This window comes from Drosophila miranda, assembly GCF_003369915.1.
Source record: "Drosophila miranda strain MSH22 chromosome Y unlocalized genomic scaffold, D.miranda_PacBio2.1 Contig_Y2_pilon, whole genome shotgun sequence".
Taxonomy (NCBI): Eukaryota; Metazoa; Arthropoda; class Insecta; order Diptera; family Drosophilidae; genus Drosophila; species Drosophila miranda.
This window is the reverse complement of record NW_022881614.1, coordinates 5,322,293-5,342,437: the sequence shown is the minus strand read 5'-3', so window position 1 is coordinate 5,342,437 and position 20,145 is coordinate 5,322,293. Positions and strand designations below refer to the sequence as shown.

Here is a 20,145-nt window from a genome sequence, read left to right as displayed (position 1 = left end):
AGTTGTGATCCAGGAGAAGGAGGCCTTATCGGAGTCCCAGTACGGATTCCGGAAGGCCAAATCAACGGTCGACGCCATCAAGGCAGTCACCGACATTGCATCCAGAGCGATCGAGGGAATAAGATTGAGATTTGGCACAAAGGAGTACTGCGCGGTGGTGACCCTGGATATCCGTAACGCGTTTAACTCAGCGAACTGGTCTCGGATAATAGCCAGCTACATGTCGGGTAGGGTACTGAGGTACGAGACGGAGGAGGGACCAAAGCTCTACAGGGTGACAGCCGGAGTTCCACAGGGATCAGTCTTACTGATCTACTGTGGAACATAATGTACGACGACGTCCTGAGACTCCAGCTCCCGCAGGGATGCACGCTTGTCGGTTTCGCTGACGATCTCGCCCTGGTCGTGGTAGCCAAAGAGCTCCGAGATGTCGAGGCGACGGCCAACGAGGCAATCCGGATCGTATCCAACTGGATGGAAAACGCGGGATTGGACCTGGCTGGCCACAAAACGGAGGCTGTACTCATCACGAGTCGGAAGAAGGTGGAGTACGCGACGTTTCGCGTGGGTAATGCGACTATTAAGTCGCAGGAGTCAATCCGGTACCTAGGCGTGATGCTGGATAACCGATTGAACTACCGGGCCCACATCGAGTACGTGAGTCAAAAAGCCTCCCGGATGCAGGCAGCACTCGCAAGGATGCTCCCCAATATTGGTGGACCCAAGGCAGGTCGTCGCTTACTCCTGGCGAGAGTAGTGGCCTCGATCCTACTGTACGCTGCGCCGGTGTGGTCTTCAACCCTATCCGGCAACATGAGTCTAAGAAGAAAGATGTCAGTGCCATATCGGCTCTGCGCTCTTCGAGTAGTGTCTGGATATAGGACGGTGTCGGATAACGCAGCCCTGGTCCTCGCGGCCATGATACCGGTGGATATACTAGCGCTCGAGATGACGCATGTATATGAAGCGCGCGCAGGGATGCGAACTAATGCATCGCTAGAGACCATCCGTGCGTCGGAAAGGCAGGCGTCGATAGAAAAATGGCAGGCAAGATGGGACACGGCCACAAATGGACGGTGGACCCATAGACTAATCCCGGACATTGAGTCATGGATAGGGCGGAGAAGCGGAGAGATGAACTACCACCTCACCCAATTCCTGACGGGTCACGGAGGATACAGGAAGTATCTACATAGGTTCAAACACGAGGATACTCCCGAGTGTCCTGAGTGTTTGAATGAGAGCGAGGATCCGAGCATGTGATCTACCACTGCACGAGGTAACGCTCAAGTGCAGAGTATTTCCCACGACCAGAGGAGCTAATGGCGTTCATGACGGAGTCCGACGAGAACTGGCAGCGCGTTAGCAACACCCTAATAGCCATCCAGAGCGATCTGAGAAGATGCGAAAGGGAGCGACGCGTAGAGGAGAGTGACTAACGTAGGCAACCCATCCCCGCGAAGTAATACTTTGCGGTGATCCCGCGGGGAATGAGGTGTGCAGCTGTGCGTGGTGGTGAGTTTAGCTGGGAAGCCCCGAAGGGGTAGTCCAGTTCGTTGACTGGTACGGGCCGGTCGCGTCTCTTAGAGATTCTCACCCGCCGTGGCGTATCCATGGAAAAAAAAAAAAAACACACACAGTATTGCCCGCTTTGCATCCACCTTTCGCCTTCGTGCATTACCGTTAAGCGTAACAAAAAATCGTTGGCTGTGGACTTTTACGAGTCTCCTTCGCCTGTCTCCCTCCCCCCTCGCGATGCTGCTGCTTGTTTGTCTTGTGACAGGCAGCAAACAGATTGTTTTTATCCACGAATCCACGAAGGTTTGGGTTGGGGCATTATCCGTGGCCTCCTCTTGGTGGCACATTGCAGTTGCAATTTCCCCCTGGCTTTGCTGGGCTTTAATTTAATTTAAACGACAATTCATTCATGGCACGCACTCTCTAAAATATTTGACAAAATTTCTGATCTGCGGGCCGGAGAACCCCTTAACGGACCACGCCCACATCCATGAGGAATGTGGTACCACACTAATGAGATGCATTTAACGGAAAATGGGAATGGAAATGGAAGGGATCTCTGTGCACCCCACCCCCCGGGGACCAATTTCCCAACTATTATTGCAAAGCGAAGCGGAAACGCACATTTTTCATTAATTTCATTCCCGTTAATTCATACACACACACACACACACACACACACACACACACCCGTGTGGTGAGCGGGCAGTAGAATACCACCACAGCATGTCACAGCTGTTCGTATGAGGCGACTAAGAAGACACGGGGATGTTCTGCTCCCTCTAAAGAGCACTAAAGCAACTCGTAACCGCCGGCACATGCCAGGTATCCCCCGGATAGGTCTAACACACTTGTGAAACACCTAGCTAATACGAGAAGGCGACTAAGAAGGAGACCAGTAAAGTCTTAGGATAGGAACTGGACCCCCCATTTTTGGATTGATGACCCCAGGGCTGACGGAAGCCAGCATTCTTGCACTTTAGTACGCGGAATGAAACCCCACCGAAATGGCTGCTAGGTTAATGCTGCTTCTGCCCCCGTCCCGTGAAAAATTGGCAAATCTCTAAGCACGCTCCTTGTTCCGTAGCCATTAAATTGGACGTACAGGCTCAGTTGAGTCACTCCTGACTAGCGCGGATCCGGCTCTGAACTCCCGACGCCATAAGGGCGGGAGTCAACCCTCGCATGGCCTCCCTGCTTGCATAGACAACCATGGGCTCATAACGCGACTGTACAACAGACAAGGACAACGGCTTACGAGTTGGGATCCAACAAAATGAGTAAAAATATCACACCCATAACGACGAACGACTCAGAAGGCTTCAATAAAAGCGAAAAAATGCGAGAACGCCAACTGGTGAGCGGACCGACGCCCCGCTGCCGGCCCTCCCTGGCCCGGAGCAGCACCAAAAAGCTCAGGGCAGGACAGCGCTGCGCGATCTAGGACGAGAGATCACGCAGCTAGTGGAGATGCTCGCGGATGGCAAGAGGCAATCCATACACCAACCCATGCGGGACTCGATCGAGAGCATAAGGGTGCTGTATGAGCTGGTTGCTATCCAGCTGCACGACGAAGGAGCTAAGGCGGTGATCAGGACCCAGATCCGGTGATCTCAGACGTCACCGATTTTCAGACCTCTCCCGGAGCCTAAGAGGAAACAGGCGGCAGGTAACCAACACCCCGGACAAAGAGGACCAAGGCAGCGGTCGAGGTCCAGACCACACCAGGAGTAGCAGTTGAAAAGGACGCCCACGCTGAAAGGGAGAGAAAGGAGCCGGAGGAGACCCCATTTCTGACGGTGACCAACCGGCGCAAAAGGAAGAGGCCGCAAAAGCCGACTGGAGTGCTCGCGGACAAGACGCGACCAGACGCCATCGTCATTGCCACCAAAGGTGAAAAGACCTATGCAGAGATACTGCGCAAAGTTAGGACGGACGAAACCCTGCGTGGACTCGGTGATGCGGTCGCCAGGATCAGGAGGACCCAAAAAGGAGAGCTACTTCTACAGCTCAACAAGTCGGGAGAGGAGACGGAGACCTTTAAAAGCCTGGTAGCCAATACGCTGAAGGAGCACGCAGAAGTCCGTAGCCTGTCGCACCGGGTGACCGTAGAGTGCAAGGACCTGGACGAAATAACCACCACGGAGGATATATGCGAAGCTCTGAGAAGCCAGGTGGAATTGGCGGAGCTGTCTGCGGATGACATCCAGCTGAGAAAGGCATACGGCGGAACCCAGACGGCCACAATCAGGCTGCCAGCGGAGAGCGCTCAAAAGGCTCTGAAAATAGGTGTCCTAAAAGTAGGCTGGGTAAGATGCAGACTGCGTGAGCGAATCAGCGTCACCAAATGCTTCAGATGTCTCAAGTTTGGGCATATGGCACGACAGTGCAGTAGTAAAGTAGATAGGTCCAAGCTGTGTAGAAGATGTGGAAAGGAGAACCACCTGGCAAAGGACTGTAGCCTGGAACCACAGTGCATGCTCTGCAAGGGAACGAGCGCAGACTGGAAGCACGTGGCCGGCAGCGGTAGATGCCCCCAGTTTAGGAACGCCCTGACTAAAAGATCAGCATGAGGTGTACTCAGCTGAACCTTAACCATTGCGAAGCTGCTCAGTCTCTCCTGAGACAAGCAGTCAGGGAGAGGAAGACCGAAGTCGTGCTCATCTGCGAGCCATTCAGGGCGATACCAGGAAGCGGTTGGACCAGCAGCAGTTGCGGCAAGGCGGCCATCTGGGCCGTACAAATCCACCCCAGGAGATATGCGCAGCCAACGAAGGATTTGTTAGAGCAAGGCTTAGAGAGGTAACCTTCTATAGCTATATAGCTTCTATAGCTTCTATGCCCGCCGAGCTGGGACCTAGCGCGCTTCCAAAGTATGCTAGCGCATATAGCGGAAGACGCGCGCGGAAGAGCCCCCGTAATAATAGCGGGAGACTTTAATGCGTGGTCCGTAGAGTGGGGCAGTAAGGAAACCAACGCCAGAGGCACGTGTCTGCTCGAGGAATTTGCGTCCTTGGACGTAATACTCGCAAACGATGGCAGGAAGCTAACCTACTTCAAGAGCGTCTCACTCCATAGGGGATCAACGTGGAGAGTAAGCGAGGAGTTTACGTTCAGCGACCACCAGGCGATCCACTTCGAATGCGGAGCAGCAACGAAAAGACAGCTAGCCAAAATTACCGGACCTAAATGGAAGGGCGACCACCTGGATGTGGAAACCTTCACGGAATATCTGCGCAACGCCAGCTGGAGCCCTGCGCGATAAACGGCAGAGGGCCTGGCTGAGAAACTGGCGAAGCTCATGGAGGAGGTATGTGATGTGGCAATGCCAAGAAGGAAGCCTTGCAAAAGAGGAGCGCCCTGTTACTGGTGGAATGCGGAGGTTAACCAGCTAAGGAAAGCCTGCCTACGAGCAAGACGGTGCTACCAGAGAGCACGAGGTCTGCCTGAGTTCGAAACCAGGGGAGAGGAACTCCGATCAGCGAAAAGAGCCCTTAAACGTGCCATAAAGTAGAGCAAGTCAGCCTGCTTCAGGCAGATATGCGAGGAGGCGGACGTCAACCCTTGGGGGACGGCATATAAGGTCGTCACCAAGAGGATAAGGAGCCAGTCAACACCAGAAGTGACCTGCCCGATCCTGCTTCGTAGCATCGTGGAGGCCCTATTCCCACAGCACCCGTATAGGGAGGAGAGCGTCTCGAGCCAAGACTCCGAGCTGTGGCAACAGATTTCTGTTGAGGAGGTGATAGCGGCTACCAGGAGAATTGGGGATAAAAAGGCACCAGGACCGGACGGTATCCCAAACAAGACATTGAAGCTTGTAGCAACCACCAGACCAGAAGTATTTGTTGACACGTTCAACAAATGCCTAAGGGAAGGAGTGTTTCCAGAGCAGTGGAAAGTGCAGCGGCTAATACTTCTACCCAAAGGAAATAAGTCCCCGGAGGAACCATCAGGATACCGCCCAATATGTTTGCTGGATACGGTCGGCAAAACCCTGGAGAGAATCGTCTACAACCGACTGCAAGTTGTGATTCAGGAGAAGGAGGCCTTATCGGAGTCCCAGTACGGATTCCGGAAGGCCAAATCAACGGTCGACGCCATCAAGGCAGTCACCGACATTGCATCCAGAGCGATCGAGGGAATAAGATGGAGATTTGGCACAAAGGAGTACTGCGCGGTGGTGACCCTGGATATCCGTAACGCGTTTAACTCAGCGAACTGGTCTCGGATAAACGAGGCGCTCGGGAGAATTGGAGTTCCCACCTACCTGCTTCGGATAATAGCCAGCTACCTGTCGGGTAGGGTACTGAGGTACGAGACGGAGGAGGGACCAAAGCTCTACAGGGTGACAGCCGGAGTTCCACAGGGATCAGTCTTACTGATCTACTGTGGAACATAATGTACGACGACGTCCTGAGACTCCAGCTCCCGCAGGGATGCACGCTTGTCGGTTTCGCTGACGATCTCGCCCTGGTCGTGGTAGCCAAAGAGCTCCGAGATGTCGAGTCGACGGCCAACGAGGCAATCCGGATCGTATCCAACTGGATGAAAAACGCGGGATTGCACCTGGCTGGCCACAAAACGGAGGCTGTACTCATCACGAGTCGGAAGAAGGTGGAGTACGCGACGTTTCGCGTGGATAATGCGACTATTAAGTCGCAGGAGTCAATCCGGTACCTAGGCGTGATGCTGGATAACCGATTGAACTACCGGGCCCACATCGAGTACGTGAGTCAAAAAGCCTCCCGGATGCAGGCAGCACTCGCAAGGATGCTCCCCAATATTGGTGGACCCAAGGCAGGTCGTCGCTTACTCCTGGCGAGAGTAGTGGCCTCGATCCTACTGTACGCTGCGCCGGTGTGGTCTTCAACCCTATCCGGCAACATGAGTCTAAGAAGAAAGATGTCAGTGCCATATCGGCTCTGCGCTCTTCGAGTAGTGTCTGGATATAGGACGGTGTCGAATAACGCAGCCCTGGTCCTCGCGGCCATGATACCGGTGGATATACTAGCGCTCGAGATGACGCATGTATATGAAGCGCGCGCAGGGATGCGAACTAATGCATCGCTAGAGACCATCCGTGCGTCGGAAAGGCGGGCGTCGATAGAAAAATGGCAGGCAAGATGGGACACGGCCACAAATGGACGGTGGACCCATAGACTAATCCCGGACATTGAGTCATGGATAGGGCGGAGAAGCGGAGAGATGAACTACCACCTCACCCAATTCCTGACGGGTCACGGAGGATACAGGAAGTATCTACATAGGTTCAAACACGAGGATACTCCCGAGTGTCCTGAGTGTTCGAATGAGAGCGAGGATCCGGAGCATGTGATCTACCACTGCACGAGGTACCGCTCAAGTGCAGAGTATTTCCCACGACCAGAGGAGCTAATGGCGTTCATGACGGAGTCCGACGAGAACTGGCAGCGCGTTAGCAACACCCTAATAGCCATCCAGAGCGATCTGAGAAGATGCGAAAGGGAGCGACGCGTAGAGGAGAGTGCCTAACGTAGGCAACCCATCCCCGCGAAGTAATACTTTGCGGTGATCCCGCGGGGAATGAGGTGTGCAGCTGTGCGTGGTGGAGAGTTTAGCTGGGAAGCCCCGAAGGGGTAGTCCAGTTCGTTGACTGGTACGGGCCGGTCGCGTCTCTTAGAGATTCTCTATCCATGGAAAAAAAAAAAATAAAACACACACACACACACAACTCCACGAGATAACGACACAGGGGAGACACCGACGGCGCCTCCGAACAGGGAGTGGAGGAAAGTTGAAAGAAGGCCGAGAGTTAGGAAGCCGAAGCCTTCTAGGGTGATGACGGAGAAGGCACGCCCGGTTGCCATCATCATAGCGGCGAAAGACCCGAGCAGCTACGCAGAGATTCTGCGCAAGGTAAAAGGAGACGAGAAGCTACAAGGGCTAGGAGAGGCGGTGGCAAGAATCCGCCGCACCCAAAAGGGGGAACTCCTGCTCCAGCTCAGCAAATCAGGAGAGGAAACCTCGTCCTTCCAGAGTCTGGTCGGCGAGTCGCTAGGGGACGCAGCAGAGGTCCGCGCCCTCCAACAGCGAGTCATCGTTGAATGCAGCGACTTGGACGAGGTGACCACCAAGGAGGAGATAAGGGACGCCCTCATGTCCCAGGTCCAGTTGGCAAACGTGGCACTGGACGACATATCAATAAGGAGAGGGTACGGACAGACGCAGATTGCAACTGTCCGACTTCCGACAGAGGACGCCCGCAGGGCACTCAAAATAGGAGGACTGAAGGTCGGCTGGGTAAGAGGCAGACTTATGGAAAGGGTCAGCGTCACCAAATGCTTCCGCTGCATGGAGTTCGGCCACATGGCCAGACAGTGTAGGAGCGATGTAGATCGTTCTAAGCTGTGCCGGAGATGCGGGAAGGAGGACCACCTTGCAAAAGACTGCGACAAGGACCCCCAGTGCATGTTCTGCAAGGGAAAGAAGGAAGATTGGAGGCATATCGCAGGAAGCGGCAGGTGCCCCCTCTTTAGACAGGCACTTGCAAAGAGGATAGGATGAGGTGCATGCAGCTGAACCTTAACCACTGCGAGGCGGCACAGGCACTACTGAGCCAAGACGCCAGGGAGAGGAAACCGGACGTGGTCATCGTATGCGAACCATACAAACCGGTGCCAGGCAGCGGTTGGGCACAAAGTAAGTGCAGGAAGGCCGCGATCTGGGGCGTCGAGACCCCGCCGCTCGATGTGGATTCGTCAAAGGAGGGCTTTGTAAGAGCTAGACTCAAGGGTGTAACTTTCTACAGTTGTTACGCACCGCCGAGTTGGGACCTGTCGCGTTTCCAAACTATGTTGGAACACATTGCGGAAGACACTCGTGGGAGGACACCCTTTGTCATCGCAGGGGACTTTAATGCGTGGGCCGTCGAATGGGGCAGCAAAGAGACCAACGCAAGAGGGTACTGCCTACTGGAGCAGTTCTCGTCTCTAGACGTCGGACTGGCAAACGACGGGAAAAAGATGGCCTTCTGCAGGGCGGGAAGATCCTCAATAATAGATCTGTCCTTTCTGAGCAGTTCGCTATGTAGACATTCCACCTGGAGAGTGGATGACGAATTCACATTTAGCGACCACCAGGCGATACACTTTGAGCTCGGACAGCGCAACAGAGTCCCCAGGAAGCCAAAAACAACGGGGCCAAAGTGGAAGGATAGTCTACTGGACGTCGCAGCCTTCTCGGACTCCTTCAGGCAACACGAGTGGAACCTAGCTGGTATCTCAGCGGAGGAAGCGGCACGGGAACTGACGCAGAGGATAGCCGACGCATGCGATCAGTCCATGCCAAGGAGGAAGCCGTCTCTACGATGAAGACCTTGCTACTGGTGGACGCAGGAAATAGGCGAGCTTAGAAGGGCTTGTCTCCGAGCGCGACGGCGTGCCCAAAGGCCGCTACGCCTTCGAAACCAGGCAAGAGGAATTTCGAACGGCAAAACACGGGCTGAAGGTGGCCATCAAGAAGAGTAAGAGAGACTGCTTCCGCCACATATGCGACGAAGCGGAAGTAGACCCCTGGGGTACTGCTTATAAAGTAGTCACCAAAAGGATCAGAGGAATAAGCACCCCTACCCCGACGTGCCCGCAACTGCTGCATAGGATTTTGACAGCGCTGTTCCCCAGGCACCCGCAGAAGGAAGAAGCTAACCTGGACCAGGAGGAACCACCATACGAGCCAGTATCTACACTGGAGGTCATAGAAGCAACCAGGAGAGTTGGCGACCGGAAGGCACCAGGGCCGGATGGAATACCCAACAAGGCCCTAAAGCTCGCGGTGGCCACCCGACCGGAACCCTTTGCGGAGACTTTCAACAGTTGCCTCAGGGAGGGAACATTCCCAAAACGATGGAAGAGGCAGCGTCTAATTCTGCTGCCCAAAGGCAACAAGCCAGCAGACGATCCATCGGCGTACAGACCAATCTGCCTGTTGGACACGGTGGGCAAGCTGCTTGAAAGAGTGCTGTACAACAGGCTTCTAGAGTTCGTGGAGGAAACAGAAGCACTCTCAGAGGCGCAATATGGATTCCGGAAATCCCGCTCCACCGTGGACGCCATCATGGCGGTAGTTAGCATCGCAGCGAAGGCCATAGAAGGAACAAGATGGAGGTGGGGCACCAAGGAGTACTGTGCCATCGTGACGCTGGACATCCGAAACGCTTTCAACTCGGCCAACTGGTCAAGGATCGAGACGGCGTTGTACCGAATCGGGGTACCGGTATACCTTCTGAGGATGATCTCCAGTTACTTCTCGGACAGGGTGCTGGGCTACGAGACGGACCAAGGAGAGATAGCGTACGAGGTTACGGCAGGAGTCCCGCAAGGATCAGTCTTGGGGCCGCTCCTGTGGAACCTCATGTACGACAGCGTGCTCAGACTGCAGCTACCCCCAGGTTGCCAGCTAATCGGTTTCGCTGACGACCTGGCCCTAGTCGTTGTAGCTAAGGAGGTCCAGAAAGTCGAATTGGTAGCCAATACAGCTATTGAATTAATTTCTGGATGGATGCGGGAAGCCGGTCTGGATCTGGCTGGCCACAAGACGGAAGCAGTCCTCATCACGAGCAGGAAGAAGACGGAGTACGCCACAGTGCGAGTAGGAGCAGACTTGATAAAATCGCAAGACTCCATCAAGTATTTGGGAGTGATGTTGGACAACCGCCTAACATTCCGCTCGCATGTGGAGTATGCTAGCCAGAAGGCAGCGAGGATGCAAGGAGCTCTCTCCCGCATGCTTCCAAATGTTGGTGGACCAAAGACTGGATGCCGAAGACTGATGGCAAGCGTAGAGTCCTCCATCCTTCTCTACGCAGCGCCAATCTGGGCGGCAGCGGTCATAAACAACCAAAGCCTGCGAAGGAAGTTAGCTGCTCCATACAGGCTAGCCGCGCTGAGGGTCATCTCGGCTTACATGACTGTGTCCGAGGACGCAGCACTAGTCCTAGCGGGTATGATACCCGTGGACATACTGGCCAGGGAGATGAAAATAGTGTACGAAAAGAGTACGGCGCAGGGAACCATAGGCGGCACGGCGGCCATCCGCAATACAGCGCGACAGGACTCCATCGAAACATGGCAGGAACGGTGGAATCAGAGCGTCAAAGGGAGGTGGACGCATAAATTGATCAGTAGCGCGAAGGAGTGGATCGGAAGGAGCAGAGGCAACGCGGAATACCACATAACGCAATTCCTAACCGCGCATGGGGGCTATCGTAGCTACCTATATAAGTATAAACACGATACCAGCCCATACTGCCCTACGTGCCCAACCGCAATCGAAGACCCGGAGCATGCCCTCTACGGCTGTAAGAGATACGCAGCATGGACGGAGAATATCCCCCCAGCAGAGTTGCTGGTTAGCTTTATGACAACATCGGAGGATAACTATATATACGTGTACCGTCTCATCAAGCGCATCCAGGATGACCTGAGACGATGCGAGAAAGAGCGGCATGTAGCGGCCTAGAATAGGCCCCCCCTCCCCGCAAAGCAATACCTAACGGTGATCCCGCGGGGGAAGAGGTGTGTATGTGTGTGGGGTGGTTTTAGTACGTATGACTTGACTAGAGCAAGGAATCGTGCATGCCAATGGCACGGGTCATTGGTATCTCATGAAGATTTCCACTCCTCATGGCGCATCCATGGAAAAAAAAAAAAAAAAAACACACACACACACGCACGCACTTTCGTAGCCAAGGGTCGGACCTATTTGCTTTTTGTACTTTTATTGCACCGTGATCGAAAAAGGGAGAGAGACGAGCAGCCGCAGAGTGTCCAAACTGTCGAGCGGGGAATATGCTTCGGCGCTGCAGTCGGCTGCCCCGAACACGACAACACGACGAATGCACTTCGGTATCTTCGCAGCCTTATCGGGCAATGCAGACCGCGCTCAAGATAAGCCCCGAAGCTTTTGTGCTGCCCATTGTTCGTAGAGGGCAAAAGGGTGTACGGTGTGCGGGAAAAAAACAAAAAGATGATCCCTGCCATTAGCAGAGGCATCGATCGTGGGCCAGATGCACTGCTCCGATCAGAGCTCTAAGACTGGTACTCCCATTTCCCAAGGTATTGCTGGCAGTACGGGGTAATCTTCAGTCGGAAGGGTGTTCCCCACTTTAATAATCTCCTTTTAGTTGTTTGCTACACTAAAGCGTCCAAAGCTCATAAATAAATTTATTTGGGGTTACGATAAAGTGCATCTAAAGCACACATGTAAAAGGGGAGCGTGAGTGCAGGGAAGGGGGGATAACCGATTAATATTGCCCACGTTTCCTGTGTTTGTATTGGGGTTGGGAGGGGGATGGAGGTTGTGACATTATTAAAGTTCTCAGCCGAGAAGCGAGAGGGAGAGCGAGGGCTTGGGAAACATAGAATATTTCCACGATAAGCAAAGTAAATGAACGAATACTAGATATGCTTGGGGTTACAGGGATCTACGGTTATAGCTTCATCAACGACAAAATAAAGTTATATCTATTCGTCGTTCGATGGGAATCCCAGGAGGAAATGATGGGGGGATTACTTTTATCTAGAGAATTTCCATGGGAAATGTTTACCTTTCACATCGAAACGTTAAATATTGATTCATGACATATTGATCAAATCAATATGGCCTGGGAATACTATATTGTACTATATATATTGTGAAAGTTTTCATATCCGTTTCCCTTGGCTCCAGCTTCGAATTAAAATTCTGTAACAAAAGAAATAATTCTGTATATAATTCACCACTATAAGACCCGATTGAGGGCCATTAGTGTGGACGGTCGAGCCGATTGAGGGCCTTTTTGTTGGACATCCCCCAGGGCCCAGTCCGTCGAAGTTTTGTTGCCACAAAAGATGGAAGTGCCGCCCTCCTTTGCGGAAAGAACTTTTACTCGCTGCAGAGAATGGATTCTTTTCCCATTTCCCCCCCAAATAACCCCCCAACCCTCACGCTCACGCACTACAAATTTATGTGAGCTTTCAATTTTATAATTGTATAAATAAACAACTATTAGTGGGTCCAAAATGCGACATAATTGTCCGGTAATCCGAACTAATGAACCGAAATAGCAAGCAAAGGCCGAAACCCAAAGATGAACATGAAAAATGGTCAATTTTGATGCTGAAAAGAAATGGGGAAAGGGCATGGAAATGGGAATGTAAATGCAGATCAGAACTGTCCACAGTCCCCGGTCCCCGAACCACGTCCGGGCCTCTCTCTGACCAGACCACCAGGTGTCACCGTCTCACGGTTGTTGTTGGGGGGCCCATATCTTGGGGGAAAACCGAAATCAAACGAATAAAAAACGAATAAATAGAAACATTTCTGGGGGCCCCAAGAAAATAGTCAAAGAGAAGGGGGCAGGAGGGTTTGGGCCAGGGTTGGGGCTGGGAAAATCGACACAAAATTAAAATTCAAATGCAAATGCAAACAAGCCTATAAAATTGAAAATATTTAATTAAAAAGATGCGACGCATTTTTTCCCGGGTGAAAATTGAGGGGAATTTGGAGCTGGAGCTGGAACTGGAGTTGGAGTTGGAAGCTTTTCCTTGATTTGAACGTGGGATGCGGTTTTCCGTTGTTGCTGCTTTTGTTGTTAACTGTTTGCCTGCTCAAATATTTGGCTACAACAAAATGTAAAAGCAGAAAGGGGAAAAACAGAAACAGAAAGAGAAGCCAAAGAGTACAAAAAAAGTGTTGGTAGAAAACTACAACAGACGGTTGGCCTTTAATTGGTCTGGGAGTCTGTATGTGTGTGTGAGTGTGTGTGATTGTGTTTGTGTGTGTTTGTGCGGGCCACAAATGTGGGCCCGGAGACAACGAAGGCGACAATGTGACAACCACAACAATGACAAGAAAACCCAAAGCGGCACAAAAAGAGATAGAGAGAGGGAGAGGAGAGGCAGAGGGCGAGGAACAGCGGCAAAGAGGTAGAAAACTCCAAAGCGAAATAGTAAAGGGGAGCCTTCAGACCGCAATGTGGAATACACTCTAACAGCAGGATAACTAAAAGGATTCCAAATGGTAATAGAAATGGTTCGTTCCACAAATCGCAGGCACATAAATTGTACATAGATTTGGAGTTCTCTTTCTTCTCTTCGATCTAGCGGATGCCCTTTATAGTAAAATCACAAATCAACTGAAGCCCATGTCCTTCTAGGAGTTATTTCTGGTCTTTAGGCACTATTGAGGCAAGGCCTTCGGCTTGTTTATTTCTTGTTTTTGGATCCCATGCTCCATGACAAAGGATAAGAGCTATAAAAAGCTTTCTATAAATATGAAAACACTTTCTCTATCGTTATTTTCGATTCAATTGCCGCTCCCCCATGGCTCATCCAAGGCGCACAAAAAAGGCCACCAAGTCGTAATACCCTGCAACCGCTTTGGCCTGCAGACTGCAGCGGATTCCTTGTATAATGAGGAGCTCTGGAGGCTGGGCGCAGATTTTATTGCAGCATCACGTACACGTCAACAAATGTCCACCGAATGCCTGCAATATATCAAATGAGAGTCGACTGGCCATCCCCTTCCCCCCTCTCTCGGTCGCCCTGTCCCACGGCTATGGGCTGTAGGCTGGAGTGTTTGTCTGGCTTACTTTTAATAATTCCGCCCCGAAGGAACGGCTGGCCTACACAAAGCAACAGCAACAGCAACAAAAATACTCGTAAAAGCAATGACAAAACTATAACAATAGGGAATATCACTCGAGGCAATCGCAATCCCGAATGCAAGGCAATGCCCGGTCTTCGTCTGGAGTGGTGTCTTTCCTCTCGTTCTCTCATTTTTGTGTGGGTCCAGCGAGGCATAGAAATTCCCAATACCCCCTCCCCGTCCCCCTCCGCTGACTGCTACTCCTCCACAATTCATTCATCCCTACCTACAGATGGTATGTACAGGGTCCAGACAGGTGCAGACAGGGTCCAAGGCACTGCCGTTAATTATGGGAAGATTTTTCATTATACAAATGAGCTGGAAGAACTTTTGTCAGGCCTAATGATGGGCAACGGGGGCAACAAGCAGTAAAGGGGAGCAGGGCAGGGGAGCGGGGAGGCAGTAAAGCCGGAAGAATGCAAATGGGGAGAGGAAAAGAGAAAACTAAATTGGTTTATTACATTCCCTCATTAGGAATGGACAGCAAAGAGAGAGAGGGAGTAAGAGCGAGAGGTGAGTATGGATGGAGATAAGAGGGAGGGAGCGGAACCCGTCCCGGGAACGCTCTCTTCGTCCGAAATCAACGACAATCAAATAAAGTTTAAATACATATTTTTATTCCATTACACACTCGAAAGGTCTAAGCCCCGCCGCAACGAACGAGCCAAGTCTCCCCGAGAGAGAGAGAGAGGGAGAAGGGGGAGGGGAGGCGGATGATGGCGATGATGACGATGCTGATGTTCGGATGCGTCCGTGTCCCCGGGTCTGTCTCCGCCAAGTGCTAACGATTTGGCAATGGCCAGAGACACAATGTCCATCAGTGCCGTCCCTCCCTCCCCCTCCCTTTGTCCACTCCGCAGAGCTAGAGCAGCGCTAAATGTTTTTGCAGCTTTTGATTTTCCTAGAGATGATGTCGTAAGAGTGGGACGGGGAGTGATGGGTCTCCCCCTTTAGAAAGTTCTTGGTTAATTTTTGAAACGAGCCATAGATTGAGGGAAAACGAATATATAGATACTCTAAGGATCGGAAAAGAAATATCCATTTAACAACAATTTGATGGGCCATTCAATGAATGAATATACAGCACCGGAAAGGTTGTCTTTTCTGCGATACCCTCGGAAAGGCTAGAGGGTATCAGCAGTCCTAGAGCCAGTGCCAGGGCCAGTGCCTGTGTTAGTATAAATTCTCGCCTTTCGTTTTGCCGAGTAGTCACGATTTATGCGAAATCATTATAGGCAAGTATTTCTTTTTTATTTTACGGCGTTTTATCTGCAGGAAGACGACACTAACCACCAACAGCAGACAATACATATATATATATTGGTAAAAAGTCAAATCAATTAAATACATAGATTGCAGCATGTCGATAAGGCATTAACCTTCCCTCGCTTCCCGATCTCCCTCTCACTCTCCCCCTCTCTTTTTTAGCGCCCAATTGTGCTTTTTGTATGAGGTTTGCTTGGGTCTTGGGATATTCCTCCTTTTTGGGAAGGAAAAGGGCAGGTCATTTCACTTAGGCCAGAGAGTGGGCTTCGGGCCAGACCCAAAGAGAGTGGCACAGTAGGGAGGACAGAGGTCCGGTCTTCCTTTTTGGCAAGGGAATTTATGAAGACATGAAATGACTTTGATGTTTTTTCTTTGCCCTCCCCCCACGACTCCAGCCATGACTTGCAGGCGGGGGGAGAATGTTGGCCATTTGTTACGGACAAAACGGTTGGAGGAAGCGCTCTGAGGTTAGGGGCTGTGTGTTGTCTAAACATCAAATTATAGATAAGATCTAACACGAATATGATTAGACCGCTGGATCAGATCTAGGGCTTGAGACCTTTGTCTAATCTGAATTGACTAATATGTCACATGAGTGTAGGCCTTCACATCCCTCAAATTTTCCCGAATGATCTCTCTCTTAATCCCTGTTGTTGTACATTCCTCTCTCCATCGTTTTTACCATTAAAATCTATCAAAAATGATTCCGAAAGTGGATTTTTCTGTGGTTAGTACTGTATTTCCATCATTCTCCCTCATTTTCATTATTTTAAATGCCTTCAAATCTCTTTAGTCCCTCGAACAGCTTCCTTCTTACCTTAATCTACTCCTAATCTTCCCCAACTCTCTCCAAATACTCAAAATGTTAAAGGGCAGATAGTAATTGTTGAAATGGCCATCATCCCAATCAAACTGTCTTCTCTCAATCAAGCTCCTCAATCAATTTAGTGCGTAGATGAAATTCCCTGCAATGAAAGCGATTAATTAGAGCATCGGACAGAGCTGCCGGCTGGAGCGGGCCCGAAACTTCTTACACCTGCCTTTCACTCGTGTCCGTGTGTAACCCTAATACTTACCCCAACCATCCATCCATTCAGTCCATTCCCCAGAAATAAGACAGCAAGAAAACAAAACACTTGGCACCCAGGGAAGGGGCAGGAGCAGGGGCAGGGGCAGGGCTATGGTATGGGGAATGCGTGTAATCAACACTTTTATGTGATCCCAAATCCAATTCTCAACTAATTACCAAAGCATCGATAGGAATAGGCAATAGGAGGATGTGTGTGCGTGTGTGGGGCAGTGTGGCAAGTGGAATGGGATTACCTGCATGCCGGTTGGGTGGCATAAAAGACCTGCCCTGCCCTCCAAAACGTTATTGTGCGATGTTTATTTACTGAACCGAAAGGAATCCTCAATTCGAACGAATCGAAACTGCAACCCGGCCTCCAGGCACCCAGGCCACCAGGCACCCAGTGACGGTCCAGTTGCTGCCCCAAAGGCTTAGTGGGGATTTTGGTGGCAGTGTTCTTTCCACAGCTACAGCTATCTGCTTTCGTGTGCACTTTTGTTTAAACAAAATCAATCCAAATCGATTGCACTACCTTTTTGGCTGGAAAATAAAGACGTAAAGAGCAGGCGAGGAGGGGGGGAATGGAAAGCCATAAGAGATTATCCTTGCGATAACAGAGTGGAACTTAAAGCAAACTGGGGGAATGTGCCGCCGGGCAATGCCACTAAAAAGCGGCACTAATACGAGATAAGTACAGTGGAGATTAGTCGGCAAAGAACGAGTGTATTTAGTTTGAACAATTCTAAAGAAATATAAAACCAACTTTCATCGAAAATCATTCAGAATCATGAGTAAAATTACTTCGGCCTTATCTGTTTTCGAATATTTTTTGAGTATATTTCGATTCTTAAGTTGAAACATAGTCTATGATGTTCTGAAAACTACTTAGAACTGTGTAATCTAATTAATATGTTAAGAAATAATTTTCGGACCCATTCCACACAGCTTAGAGGATATCAGCTAGTCGTGGCTCCTCCTTCCAGGCAAGCAAGCACTTGAGTGTTTATTTACACTCGTCTTCTGTCTTGTGTCCCATTCCCCGCTCTGAAGATCTTTCGGGGCTCTTTTCTGTTTTTAAATAATCGATTAATGCGGCGGCTGTTGGTTGGGAGAGGGGCTGTTGGCTGTTGGCTGGGGGCGGGGAAGACAATGAAAATTTGTCACTTGACAAAACAGAAACAAAACGATTTCCATTTGGGCGACGACAAATAAGACATGAGGCAGGCACAAGTGCTCCTGCTCCTCCTCCTCCTCCTCTTCTCATTTGGGATAAGAGCAAAATCAACGGAACAATCGTCGGCACACACACGCAGGACGCAGACAGGATGCACACAGGACACAGAGGACACTCTCTCAATTATTGTTATTAGTACATTTGCTTCTGGAGTATATCTAATTTGCAATTGATGTGTGCATTAAGTTTGTATTGAAGGCACAGGACAGGACAGGACATCGCCAGTGTCGTAAAACATTAGTGTCCCCTGAGATTAGAGCAACAACAGCGCGAAGGAGAGAGCGAAAGAGAGACAGTAGCAGGGCAGGGGCAGAGGCAGGGACAGGAAACGGCAAAGGAAAACGGCTGGCTCATCGCCCTTTTATTTGACAGTGGGCCATATTTATTGCCAACTCATTTCAATGCAGGAAGATAGAGAGAGAGAGAGAGAGAGAGAGAGAGAGAGAGATAGAGAGAGGGCAAAGCTAGAACTAGAATACAGAGGAAAGAGGAGAGACAGGAGCTACGAAAGACAGAGAAAGAGGCGCTACGGAATTCGGACAAAGCGGAAAAGCAAAATACGCCATCAAAATAAATAACAGAAAAACAGACACATACGCACACACATACATACATATGTATGTACGTGTGCGGGAGAGGCTGTAACAGAAGAACCAAAGGAAAGTCAGATAGCTTAAGCCGGCACTCTCGACTAGAGCATACCCCTGCTACTGCACAGGAACTGGTTTTCATGAGCAGAGAACTAGTCTCTCCCATAGTTTCCACTCTGTCAAGGTGCATAACCAACTTTTCAATGAATTAAAACACAAAACAGGACAGTACACGAAAGTAACATACCCCTTGCACACCTCTCAAGTACGGGGTATAGAAATACAGTAGCACAGCATTCGGCGTTTCCGCAAACAAAACGAAACGTAGAAGCAGCACAAGGAGAGAAAGACAGGGACGAGACCATAGCCTGGGGGAGGGTTACGTTACGTTGCGTTACAGTTACAGTTACTGTTACTGTTTGGTCCCACCCAAAATGTAATGAAATCCTTTGTGTGAATACGTGTGCGTGTGCGCCAGTGTGCGTTTTGTTTGTCAACTTTTTTGGCCGCCGCGGCGGCAGGCAGCACATAAAAATGCTAATACCCAAACACTACAACAAATTGCGGACCAAATATTGTATAAGTTGCGGAGTGGCTCAGACACCGTCTAACTGTATAATTTCAGCGAGCACTTACCGTTTGAATTCAGCCAGGTGAGGGGGGGAGCAGCAGGAGCTGAAGCAGGAGCAGGAACAGAGTCAAAAGCACCGCTAATCCAAAAGTCCTTTGCGCTCAGAAATTGTGACACACTCGACAGACGCGGCACACACACACACTCACAAAAACCACAGGCACTTGTACAATAATCACTCCGCTCTTTGCGTTGCGAAAAACTTAATTTTCATTCGTATTTTATTCGAATTGCGCTTTTATATTCCGATTGCGAGACGAAATTCAGGAATTTCAAGTGGAAATCTTGTTGGAGCACTTTTCGACGAGCAGCCCCAACAACCGTCTTGTGGTGGCGAAGGTGGTAGCGGCGACGGCGGCGGCAACGATGCTGGCGAACAAGAAACACTTTTGGCCAACTTCTTAGTTAGAGTGCTTAGGTAAATGGCTTTGAAAACGCGCGCTTCTTAATTATATTCACAAGTTCTTCGCTTCACGCGAGTATAAAGAAAACACTTATTTTTCCGTTCAGCGACGCGCAGCGACCGCGCAGTTTGAAAGTTGGGAGTTTTTGTTTTTTCTGAGAGACGCAAGGCAAAATACGACCGCCCAACCAATTTCTAGGGTATGCCGAATGTTTCAGGACATGTTGCTCGTTTCCGCGGCACATGAGTCTGGCCCATACAAATGAATGTTGCCGCAACTTTTGTATATGGAATACGCAGCATTTGTGTATGGAATTAACTACTTTTATACCGTCCGAACCTCAGAAATATACCAAAGTATACCGTCTCATTTTTAAAATATACCATACATATACTTACAAATTCAATTTATATGTTACATATTCCGATTTTGATATTCCGTGGAATATTATTAGCTAGATAGAACATTTAACCCTGCCCACATCTTTTTAGGTCGTTGATGATTAAATTGTCTTCAGGATTGGCTAGTGTTTAAACAAGGTTTAAAAATTATTCTACAAAAAACACAGTCGCAGTGTTGCTAGTTTTTAAAAATACCGCCTTCACTGTTGCTGAAGAAAAACGGCAAGGTAAAATCCAATCCGATTCCGAATATTGTGATTGCTTATTGTGAAATGAGGGGAGGTGCGGCTCCTCGACATGTTGCTGGGCCGTTTTACCTCATACCTCTACTTACCTTGTTGGCAACATGTGTTATGGGCGGTTTTG

The 20,145-nt window shown here is 50.2% G+C and overlaps 1 protein-coding gene across 1 annotated transcript in view; it reads right to left on the bottom strand.

Moving 5' to 3' along the window:
* Positions 1-19,532, bottom strand: part of LOC117193781 (protein slit-like) — a 126,672-nt gene extending 107,140 nt beyond the window's left edge. Inside the window, exon 1 of the mRNA XM_033398508.1 lies at positions 18,980-19,532. The gene's annotated coding sequence lies outside the window, so the exon portion shown is untranslated. The remainder of the gene's footprint in view (positions 1-18,979) is intronic.
* Positions 19,533-20,145: the final 613 nt, after the last annotated feature.